This window comes from Haplochromis burtoni, unplaced genomic scaffold, assembly GCF_018398535.1.
Source record: "Haplochromis burtoni strain Fernald_Lab_line unplaced genomic scaffold, NCSU_Asbu1 Contig_326, whole genome shotgun sequence".
NCBI lineage: Eukaryota > Metazoa > Chordata > Actinopteri > Cichliformes > Cichlidae > Haplochromis > Haplochromis burtoni.
Window position 1 is genome coordinate 19,863 of NW_024582687.1, and position 12,709 is coordinate 32,571.

A 12,709-nucleotide genomic window follows, 5' to 3' on the forward strand; every position below is an offset into this window, starting at 1 on the left:
CACGCAACTGTCAAAGGTATGTGCCTTTTTTCACGTCACGCTGTGCGCCACGTTTTAGACCCTGTGCACGAGAAAATGCTAACTTCCTGTTTTAAGACCGGATGTAGGGTTGTACATTTCCGGTAGCTTTATTTTGCAGTCAATTGCTACTGCGAAGGTGGACTCAAAAATCATGTCCAAAATACGAAAACGGAAAGATTACGTTAAGTTACAAAGAGCAGAGGGTGGGAACACTCACCATGGCTGTGTCATAAAAAAAATATCAAATGATCAATTTGATGTTTGAAGTGCATAGATCGATTGTTTGTTTACATCACTCAACATACAAGCAGAACTGCATTACTGCATGCAGAACAGGAAAATGTCCAGCATTCAAACTACAGGTGAACAATAGTCAAAGCCAGATGTTTCCCCATTATGTCGATATCAGTACACACCTACACAGCATGTCAACAAACCGGGAAAAAAAGCCACAGGACATAAAAAAATACATGAATGATTGTGGGCAAGGGTCTCTATATGTTAGTATTTACGAAGGGTATGTTGGAACTTATCTTCACAATTACAGTGGTCCCTCGCTATAACGCGGTTCACCGTTTGAAGCCTCGCCTTGCATGATTTTTTTTTTTTTAAAGCGCATTGTGTTCTGTGTCATGATCGGCTGTAGATCATTGTCATCTCCCCCGTGCCATGCCGTGCTCCCCTCAACAGCACAGAATCGCTACATCGATCACTAGCAGTGTCCAAGCGTTTCATTTTTTTTTCCTTTTCATACCGTGCCCCCCCTGCAATGGCTCTGCGCCCCCTCTCCCCCACAGGGGGCAGGCCCCACACTTTGGGAAGCTCTGGTTTAAATGGATTGTTGAGTAGTCCGTCGCATCTCTAATAAACAGATGGAGAATGAATGTTTTTGTTTCACTCTTTTGTTGACTTGTTGGAAACTTGCACACAACTTAGTTTATTAATGACAAATCTTTAGTTTAATCCTCTCTGAAATGTAGAGAAAAGAAAAGAGAGAGCAGGAAAGGTAAAGTTAGTTATTTTATTACATACAGAGAAGTATTTTAACATGTTTTATTACAAATGTTCCCTCGGTGTGTGGAAAGGCTTTCCATTGGCTGAGCACGGGGACTCTCTGTGACGTGATCTTCCACCAGTTTCGTTCCTGTTAATCTGTGGGTGTTGATTTTATTAGTGGTTTGCACCTCCCACATCTGAATTCATGGTGGTTTCCTTTCAAAGACATCTCAGAATAAAACAGTGACATTACTGGGTGATCAGCTTCTGTGGCCACATTTAAGAGGACTTTCCCTGTGACTTTGTCTTTAATAGCGTTTAATGAGTGGGCTTCACAGAAACTGCTTCTACACTTAGCAATTGTCAACAGGTACAGACCTTAAATTAGAGGCTTAAGATTACCATTTAGTGATCTTTAACACAAGGTACGTGATGATCTATTTCTAAACTTTATTAATAAAGTGTTTGAGCTCAGGGGGAAAAATATGTTTAAAAAAGCAGGTGGAAGAGCACAGACCACGGCCCGCGGGCCATTTGCGGCCCACATCACCTCTACTTGTGACCCGCATATTGATGTGAAGAAATGTTTTTTAAAAATATTATTCGAAAAATGATTTCATATGAAGGCAATAGGAGCAGAGAGTTACAGGCATGGCCCTTTATGACTGTAGCCGCATGGGCGGTGTAGTCCGTGCTGCAGGGAGAACGTGTGGGACTGCCCCTCCCGCTGTTTGTGTGCGAGCGCGATGGTGGGAGAAAAAGTAAAGTCGAAAAGTACGAGGTGCTAGCGACCACAAACGGGAGCTGGAAGCATGTATATATTATGATAATGGCCACTGCAGCCAAAAAGAGTGCCTGATGAGCCCAGTTCTAAGTAAGCTGTTAAGACTCGACTCTACACCATGTTCGTGTTAAAACAAATGAAACATTACATTTTTGGAAATATTAGTGGGTGTTTTCTTTTCTTTTCTTGTTTTTTTTGTACTACTTGAACACTAAGGTGGCCCTCCAATGAGATGACGGTGCTAGAAGTGGCCTGCCATAGACAGTAAGACAGAGGTAGCCATGACAGTGATGTCATCTACTTGTTTCCTTCTGGGTTGTTCCTTATTGTCCTAATTAATTTCATCTTATAGCAAATTGATTACACAGTCAAAGAATTTGTGTTTATATACAATTGTTTGAACCTTTGACCCCACACTTGGTTAGATGGCTCCACAAATCATTCTAGACTCGTATAAATATACAGTGAGTTCCTGTCGTTCAAAAGTCAATCCAACGAAGACTGTCAAACAAATTCCTTTTATGTTGCTGTATTAGGGACTTCTTTGTGGAAAATATTACACTTGTGTGTGCCACCAACTGTTCAGGGTCAGCTGGCATGTTAAGTTCATCTTGGTCACAGACATGTAGAGTTCATGTAGCTGTTGGGTCACATTTGATGATTCCTTTTCTGCCTGGCACCTGTGGACCGTGTTCATTTCACTTATAGTTGTTTGGCTGTGTGATGTACCGAGCAGCGAAGGAAACTTAGACACAGGTTAAAGTCCAAAAAAAGGATAAAATGGAATTTTTATGTGACCCCAAAACATAATTGGTCAAATCAGGCAATAAGAATCAAAATCTTGGGCCCATAAAAGAGGTCAAAATAACAGAACTCTGCTCAAAGTTAAAAGAAAAAACAAAACATACTGATAACTAAAAACTGACCTAACTGAAACTAGCATAATGACTCTCCTATGGTCCCAAGTTATGGCTCGCTCTGCCCCTTACCCACCTATTGGCTCCTTAATCAAGGGACTGAAGCAGCTGCAACGAAGGTAACTCAGAAAACAAGGATTAATCATACATAACAGTGTAAACTAAAATGTGCACACACATTTTAGAATGCAGTGTTATGTGGATATGTGAATTAATTCTAAACCAAAACCAGTTATTCAGTGTCCTGTAAATTAATTCTGTAAATATTGCTCCCCCTGGAGGTTCCCTGGATTCATCACATCTTCAATTCAGTTCAATTGAATTCAGTTTTATTCATAGTTTTTATATATTTTTATTATATTTTAAAGAAAATTATTTAATGTAAAAGTAATTTTGAGTATATGGACTTGTTCTTATGTAGCACTTTTCTACACTTCTCTAGACCTTTACACAACTTGTTCATTCACCTAATTGTTTTTTCTAAGATGTTGTTAAATGCTTCCATGCCTACCTTTACACACACATTCATACTCTGATGGATTCATCCAAGAGCAACATTGGGTTGGTGTACAGACTGGGATTGAACCCCCAACCCTTCTGTTTAGTGGGTGACCCACACTATTGCCTGAGCTACAGCCACCCTGAAGTCATTATGTGTTGAAAGTATGATCGTTATTTACTCATTAACTCCATTGTGTTTGTTAAACTATGTTAACACCTCAGCTACATCAGAGCAAACAGTGGAAAGCACTGGAATGTTTCAAGTTTTGTAATGAATCTTATCAAACATGAGAAATATCATTTAGAAAAAAACTAAAAGATAAATATGACCACAAAACTGTTTTTAAAGCTCTATCAATAATTTGCATGAAAACTATCTACATTTCATAACAAATATTTCTGTACAATATTTGAACTAATAAATAAGCAGAACTGTTTCCAGTAGCTGTGTTGCTTAGAGAGAAGATGACATGAAAAGAAAAATAAGAAGCACCATTGGACAGATATACAAAGTGTCTTTTTATAACCTTTAATTTCATTTATAATCTTCACACTTTAGCTAAAATGTTACTGTTTTCAGTGAGCACCCACTGCTTTACACTCTCTCCCTTTAATCCCCTGGGTCATCTACGTATCCCTGTCTCTGATTGGTCATGTGCTGCCAACATCAACATGACCTCTTACCTCTTGCATTCATAGCTGGAAAGATAAACTGTGGGTTTATGTATCCAACACAGGGTCGGTGATTGTAGTCACCACCTTCACAAATGGCCACATGTTGTTGGATACAGACAAAAATATCAATGAATGAAGCAGTGGAAATAAACTTTCTCTAAAGGGTTTCTGGGCTCAGTCTCAGAAGGCGCTCAGAGTAGAGCTCCAGTATTTTGGGCTTCTAACGAGTACACCCTCTGAGTGAGCTGCTCTACCACTTTGAAGAGATTGAGAATTTTATTTCCCAGATTTATTTGTAAAAATAGGAGAAAACAAAGACAAGACATAAAGATAGAACCCTACACAACACAACAGTAATATGGAATTAAAGAAGAACAAAGGAAGTGTAACTACAAGAATCCACAATCACTATAGCAATAAAAGACAAGTCACCATTCTCCTTTCTCTGATTCGTGCCTGTTCCCACTCCAAGTTGAAAGATGTCACAAACTCTAATTTGTATTTAGTGGACAGAGTGAGGAGGCTGCAGGAGGAGCTGTAATCAAGAAGGAACTGGTGTGTCTTTTCCTAATGTGTTTTTATGTTTTAAAACAAGGCGAGGATGTCTGAGTGTGTTGACTTCCTGTTTCATCTGCTCTTATATCTCTTTCTCACCTTTTCCACTGGCATCTGTAGTGAGAGGTGCTAAAGGTGAGGAGTGGGAATATCATGTGCAGCGTAAGGAATGATAACGGTGCGTGTTTCTTGAGGGGAGGGAGGCATGAGTGTCTGTGCTCAGTCTGCTGCTCCTGCAACCCAACATTAATGAAATATAACTAATGAAATTTAACATAAACAGGGAATGTGCATTCTCCTCCACTAGAGTCATGGGGGTATCTGATGTGTTCATTTTAATTTTATATACATCTACATTTTATTCGCATCTCACATGCAGCACCTCACAGCTGTGATATCTCATTAGTTACATTTTTTACAGTAATTAGTAAATGATCACACAGACCATTAAAGAATGCAGTTTCAAAGGCTTTTATTGATTTTGTCTTTGTTCACAGCTTGAAGATAGAATAAGAAAAAATCGAACATTCATATTTAATGACATTTTTACTAAATATGAAAACAAAAGTGGTTTTTAATTTCTATCTATAATTTACAAACAATAATCATCATTTCTTAACAAATATTTCTGTAAAAGTGTGAAATCATAAATCAGCAGAACTGTTTCCATTTGCTGCTTTACTTTGTTTCATCGTTTCCATCATCATGATTTAGAAATCACTGGAGGACACGGCAGAGCTCCCTGTGGTGGTGAAAGAGAGAAGGTGAAGCACCATTAGACAGATGTACACAGTGTCTTTTTATTACCTATATTATAATCTTCACACTTTTGCTAGAAAGTCACTGCTGGTTTTTCTAAACTTTGTGTCCACATTTTTATAAATAATTTGTTTCTCACATTATTTATTTTCCTTTTAAGCCACTCGGTGTTTGGTCTGAGGAAAAATGTTCTATTTCCACTTGTTTTGACTCTGGAAGAAAAAAACAGAAGGATAAAGAAAGAAGTTTAGAGAGAGGAAGAAAAATTGAAGGATTGGACATTTTCACTTTATTGTTAACTGAACATGTGCAGGGTCCATTTTGCATTATGCTGTGAGAGAACAGCTCAGGTTTCCTCCAAGCTCATAAGCACAAACTCACAGATTCCCCAACGTCACCACATTAGAAACAATCACAGAGCAAACAGTAGTGCTGTATGTTAGAGAGGGGAACATTTATCTGCTACATCAAGGTTTCAGTGCAAATCTCATTTTCATTGTTGTGTTTGTGGATTTTTAATCAAGAATTAGTTTCTACATTTTATTTGGTTTAAGTGAATTTAGAAGAAGTTCTACTTACTCATAGCCATGCAAGGCATTGTTGTCTTTGTTCAAAGCAGCTGATGATGTTTTTTGCCCATTTAGGTGTAGATCGTGGTTTATTCACATTTTGTTAGAATGATTTTTCATAGCAGTTTTTCCCCACGTGGTCAGCCCCTGCAGCACATCATCACACACATTGTCATTATTCTTCAGAGCCTTTCAGATATCATGGAGAGTTAAATAAGCTGAACTCTCAGATGTTGTATAAATAATTTACTGATCGTTATTATGTGAATATGAAAAATCACATTACTGAAAAAATACACCTGTTTTTTATCAGTGGTACAGATCTTGAAGTTGTGTTTTAAATTTGTCCAGAGTTGCTCCATGAAGCCAAAAAACAACAACCCCAAACCCTCTTTTATTCAGTTATAATTGTCCAGAAACACTGCTCTGTTACAGTCTGTGCTAGCTTTAGTCTCTTTCTAGCACAGTTAGTTGTCAGTTAGAAAGTTACATTAAGGTCAGATAGATTATAACCATGTTGAGAAACAGACTTTTAGCTGTTGTTACTGAACTTTGACAACAAGCAAACTCCAGAAATAAAAAGTGTACCTGATACAGAGATGAGCATCATCACACTCAGGGAGATCAGAAGAATCAGGCGGCTGGTGGAGAGACTCGAACACATGTTGAGACGCTGAAAGGCACCAAATCTGAGTCTGGATCTGAGCTGTGAACAGGTTTGTTACCAGCTGATGAACTTGTCAAAGTGTGACAGCGGCTCATCTTATATACTGTAGCTTGTCACTGAATTAGGGGCTGTTTGATGATGTATTTACACAAAAATAAACTCCCACAGAGTTGTGTGGTGGGTAGCTTCCTTCCTACTGTGTTGAGGTTTGTCATATAGTTTATTCCAGGTTAATAAGTTTCTGTTATGATTTTATACCTGATAATATCTATTATAAACCCCAATGGACTATATGTCGTCACACAAAAGGGACATTTTAGAGTGGTAGTTCCAAAGTAAGCTGCTGTGAAGCAATTGCATATGTGTTGTTTAATAACATATTTATAATTGCAATATCGGTACCATCTGTGAGGAGACACTGGCTGCTGCTAATATACCAAGAAAGCTGCACAGATGCTGGGAAATCAAACTTCCCTTCTGAGAAGAAAATGGCCTACTTTATATACAAGACTAAAACAGAGGAAACAATGTAACTGACACTGATGAGCCAAGTCAGATGTTTTTTCTTCTTTCATTGACTTTTGCTCTCTATGATTTGCTTGTTTGGTAGTATTAATCTTAATAAAACAAAAGTTGTCAGGGTGTGCTGTAAGGTCGAAAACATGCTACCTTCAATGAACTTCGGCATCTGGATGAAATGAGAGCTCACTAAAGAGTACAGGGCATCATTCATCATCAAGCAAATTATCCTGTGTGGACGTTAGGAGTTTACTCCACATATGCGTATAAACACTCGCAGGCTCCAAAACTGTATAACTGGAGATGGCAATAACATTGCCTGGGTTGATGAATCTCGACTAGTAACAACATGTTTATGTATAATCGACGAGTCATGCACATCCCAGTTAGATACGTGGACAATAAATTTGCACCTGTTTAAATTAATGCGTCTGCTTGTCATATATTTGTTCTAAATGCTGCTGTTTTACACATCAAACTGAATCAACCCAGAAATCACTCCAGCACAGCCATCACAGACAAACAAGAGAGATGCCATCAGACACATTTTCCTTTTAACATGCAAAAAGACACTTTTATTGTTGAAATGTACAACAACTTAATAAAATAATGCCACCACAATGATCATTTTTCCAGTTACTTTAAAAAAATATCTTGTATTTTAAATAGATATGTATGTAAAAGAAATAAATAGTATTTCAGGATAAAACGTTGCTGTTTTACTTCATGCTGTTGTTGGCTTGTTGGGAACTTCATTTAATAATGACAGATCTTGAGGGCAGTTTAATTCTCCCTGCAAATGTAGGAAAAGGAAAGATACAGTTAGACGAGTTTATTACATACAGAGAAGTATTTTAATACGTTTTATTAATAAATGTTCCCTCGGTCCATGAAACCAGCTTTCCACGGATCAAGCAGGGGGGACTCACCACCTTCCACCAGCTTCATACCTGATAACATGTGGGTGCTGCGCTTATTAACAAGTGGTTTGCACCTCCTACATTTCACTTTATGGGGGGTTTCCTTTCAACAGGCATCTCTAATTAAAGTGTTGACATTATTGGTTGACCAGCTTTTGAGGCCGAATCTGAAAGTACTTTCCTAAAAGTACTTTCCCCTGTGATTTTGATCTTTGACAACTTTTAATGAGAGGTCTTCACAAACACCTCCTCTACACCTTTAACCTGAGTGGTTGACAACAGATGTAGACTAGAGGTTAAAGATTACATTTAGTAATCTTTCACATCGCACTGATCATGTAAAAAGGAGATGATCTACTTCCAAATTTTATTGATATATTGTTTAAATACAGGAGAATTAAATTATTAAATGGTAGCTGTGACAGTGATGTCTCCCATTGGTTTTAGATTCATCGCTACGATGGTGATTGTGGTGTTTTGGAATGGGACATGATGAGTAAAGCTGTTAACCAAAGAGCATATTTTGAATATCCATCTTTCTAATTCTCAGCATTATCACAATTTACAAATTGAGCTTGTTGTTCTATCCAATATGACCTGAAACGAGCAGCTTTTATACAACAAGAAGTCTGTTTGCAATCAGATGCGTCGCCCCCTGCTGGCCATTAGAAAGAGTGCAGGTTTAAGATATTCAAAACAACTAAAGGACATCATAAAAACAGTTGATGAGCTAAATGGAAACACTAGATTGAAAGGACACGAGCTTGTTATAAGCAGCTGAACTTTGGTGAAAGAACTGATGAGTGCCCACTCTCCAGCAGTACACTGATGACACTATCTCAGATAAAAAGGCAAACCACAAACCGTATAGTGGTAAAATGTAAATCTGCAGTGTGACTAGCATCTGAAACTATGCGATAACTAGATAACATGTGCAAATGCGGGAGAAAAAAGGAAATATTCAGCTATTTCAGGGCTGTACTAATTTACATTACTAATAGAGCTAATAAATAATGTACATAAATTACATGTGTAGATGAGTAGATTAAGACAAAGTTCCATTTTTCCTTAATCCTCTATCCTTGGTCTGAATTGACTTTCTTTGGTTCAGATTTCAACGCAAATAATTATCTGAAATTAAATAAAATCACAAGCAATTTAATGTGGTATGAGAAGGTGAACCACTAATTTACACTTTTTTGGTAGTTCAGACACAGATCTACAGTCTGGCTTCATGTTACCTTCTGTATTTTGTCCTTGAGCCACTTAGAATTTGGGTTGACACACCATGGTTTATCTTTATGGCGCTGGTTTGCAATCCTAGGAGCAGAAACATCAGTTAAAGTCAGTTACAAAATTTATGATATTCATTTCAAATCTGGTCTTCCAGGTAATAGCTATATTACCTCTTTACAATTTTGGCCTGCTTAGCTCTAGGCAGCAAAGGCAGCTAACAATCTAGCTAACAGAGAGCTTCAGGTGAGGTGGCAGACTGTGCAGCCTTCATCTTTACTGAATGTGAAGAGCGGCTTGCATACCTTGCCTGCAACAGTTTCATTTTTACTGTTTTCTTCTTTTGAGGTTTAATTCCACTTACCAGCAAAGACACAGTCATGCATGTGAATCAGAAGCTTCAGAAAGTTACAGAACTGGAAAGAGCATGTTTGTTCAACCGAAGTTTTAAAACTTTAGGCTGGTTTAATTTCCTCACATTGCTAAGCTGTACAGGTAAACTGCCTTGGTGGATGTTATAAAAGTTTTGTGGAGTTGCTGAGGGCAAATATGTGAACCAAATTGCACAGAAGAAGGCTATAATGAGCATTTATTTTCAATTACATGAAAATACACTGGAAAACTATGGTAGACCTTGATGTCATTGTCATTTCTCAGTGTAGCCATCAGTGAAACTGAATGTAACACCTCTGCCCCAGCAATATTGTATCTTTATTTCCCCCTGTTCTTATCTAGATTTAAGATCAACAGTGGGAATCACACTAACAGTTCTTCCCACCACATTAAACTTTAGAAAAGAAGTTCATACATTATTTATATTTACGGTGAAGCCCACGGTGGCAAATGTTGGGCGAGAAAAAGTCCAGAGACAGCTATTTAATATTTACATGTATGGAAACATTGTGAGTGGCGTGAGCGTGTTTAAATTATGATGATCTTACAAGAAAGCATGGTGGTTGCAGCCCTCGCGTGGTTTCTGCTCATAGCACCATTTGATCCGTGCTATCTTCCTGGTGCTGACGTTACGGCAGCAGGACAGACCTACAACCGAATCCGCTGCACAGACGAAAAGAGAGAAAAAGAGAAAAACAAGGAGATTAGTCAATATTACAAGAATTCTTCTTTGGTCAGCTGTGGCCAGAATGAGGCGCTAAAAAGTAGAAGCACTTATGTAAAGCCATTTCACTGTGGTTGATGGTTAGATGGCTTCCTGTTGTACTGATCGAACCAGCTAGACAAGAAATGTATGAAATGACGGCTAATCTACGAACACTTTCATTTGACACTCATTCAGTAGTTAATTTTCCTAAAATCACGAGATATTGTTTCAGTTTGGGTCACTAGTTTTATTTTAAAATCAGTCACCATTGCTGTGTCTCAAATTTCTAACTCTTTTTAATAGTGCTCATGCTAACAAGTGCAGAATTCTGACTGTCTTCGAGTCACTTAGGCACTTCTAAATTGGCCTTATTTTTAGGCCCAGACGCAGCTGCTTGGCAAAGCTGCACATAACATGTTTTGTTGTATTGTTTGATGTCTGCGCATGTTAAATCTTCAAGGTTTAATGTTGTGGATAGTTGGAGGCGCAACAGGTAACAAATGCTCACAAAATAGAGCAACTAGCAAAATAATTACAGTTAACTGTGTTTGATTCGAGAAAAGTGACTGTGCCATACAAGTAAATACGTCGAATGCTGAAGAAGACTACATATAAATGTGGCAACACAAGTATCTACATTGCGACATACTGTTATCCCTGTTTGTTCTGCTTTCAGTCTTTGTTTGATTTCCAGCCTTCTGTTATTGCCTACCCCACCCTGAGCAGTAGCACGTGTTTCCTATTATCCACACTGCTCTTTGTTCCCTGCCAGATTTGTCAGCCTACCCACAGATTATTACATCCAAATTTAAGCATTCATTCACTACTTACTTGTTGCTGTAGAGGGAAGTCTTTACTCTCATTGTTTTATCCCACAGTTACATACTGACAAATATTTTTGCTGAAATAAAAAAGCTGTGAGATGCTTTTTTGTGTCAAACAAACCAGCTGAGTGTGTTTTTCAAATCACATAAAAAGGCTTCATGGTGGTTTATGTTGTGATGCTCTCTCATGCAGCTGTGTTTTTTCAGCCCATTGCATGTTGGTTTGGAGTGCTTGGGTACTTACCATTGATTGTACACTGCTTTTTTAAGAGGTGTTGTGGGATACATTGATTTCAGTATGAATTTAAAAAGCACTACAAAATGCCGAACTTACTATTGAGTGAGTCATGAGGGATTTCAGTCAGAGCCTGCTCGGTTTTACAACCGTTTTCTTATTTTTAAAACCACTAATGTTCTCCGTTTGATTTTACCTGTTTGGGGATTTTTACTTTGGTTTCATTCCTACTCTCAGTATTTATTTACATCCATTTTACTGACAATTTACTGATCTCCTGTTAATAACCTCAAATGTAGGAGATTTAACCCTTCTCGCTTTTGATCACAAGCACAACTTTTGACTGTTTCTCTGCATATTTCCTTTTTTTGTTTTGCATTGCACAGTGAGACCTGCAGAGGTTTAACATGACACATAAGACTGCATTCAATCATGAGTTCAGGCTTACCTTGAGATGCTGAGAAGAACATCACAACAGACAGGCTGAGGAGAAAAATCCAGCGGCTGACAGAGAGGGCCGTCCACATCTTCATGCTGACAGAGTCCCAGCTGTAAACTGCTTCCTGTTCTTTCTGTTACTTTGTGCAGGATTTGCAAAAGTCTGAGGATAAATGAGCCAGAGGAAGGTGATCTTTTATACTGTAGCTGCACACAAAAAGAGGAACAATATGAGAACTATATATGTCACGCAACATTTTTTGAATGGAAATACTCATGCACCCAAAATGACGAGACAGAGGACAAAGACTCATGCACTCAGAAAAGACTGGATCATATCCATATATGTGCAGATCCGTTTCAGTATCTCAGACAACAGCTCATCGTTTTTGAGAACTCTGGTGTCCACCTTGTACTATTCCTCCCATGCAAAGTGACTTAATTTTCAAGATTTTGCCTTCAGAGCTGTCTTAATTCTTCATGTCACATATTCAACATGGTGCTTGAAACATTCCTCAAAGAATTTGGTCCATTTTTATTTCTCATAACATTTGCATGTCATGTTGTGTGAGTATCAGAACGTTTCTGCAGATTTGTCAGCTGCACATGCATTATGTGAATCAGCACAGCAATCCCAAAGGTGCTCGATTGGATTGAAATCTGGTGATTGTGGAGTACAGTGAACTCATTATCATGTTCAAGAAACCAGTTTGAAGTGATTTGAGCTTTGAGATATGGTCTGTTATCCTGCTGGAAGTAGCCATCAGAAGATGTCCAATGTAATGGTAAAGGGCTGGTTCTTATGTAGCACATTTCTACTCTACCTGAGCACTCAAATCGTTTTATACACCACTGAACTACCAACCTACAGCCTGGTCTACCACCTGAGCTACAGCCAACACAATGTGGTCATAAAGAGCTGGTCAGCAACAGTACTCCTATTCAGTATTCAGGTAGGCTGTGGTGTTTAAATTATGCTCCACTGTGATAAGCCCCC

The 12,709-nt window shown here is 38.3% G+C and overlaps 1 long non-coding RNA gene across 1 annotated transcript; it reads right to left on the reverse strand.

Moving 5' to 3' along the window:
* Nucleotides 1-4,918: 4,918 nt before the first annotated feature.
* On the reverse strand, nucleotides 4,919-5,818 carry LOC121815840. Its single transcript, XR_006055405.1, has 3 exons — nucleotides 5,788-5,818; nucleotides 5,348-5,420; nucleotides 4,919-5,191 (listed from the first exon to the last, which is right to left on the reverse strand). It is a non-coding gene; the product is annotated as an uncharacterized LOC121815840 (long non-coding RNA).
* Nucleotides 5,819-12,709: the final 6,891 nt, after the last annotated feature.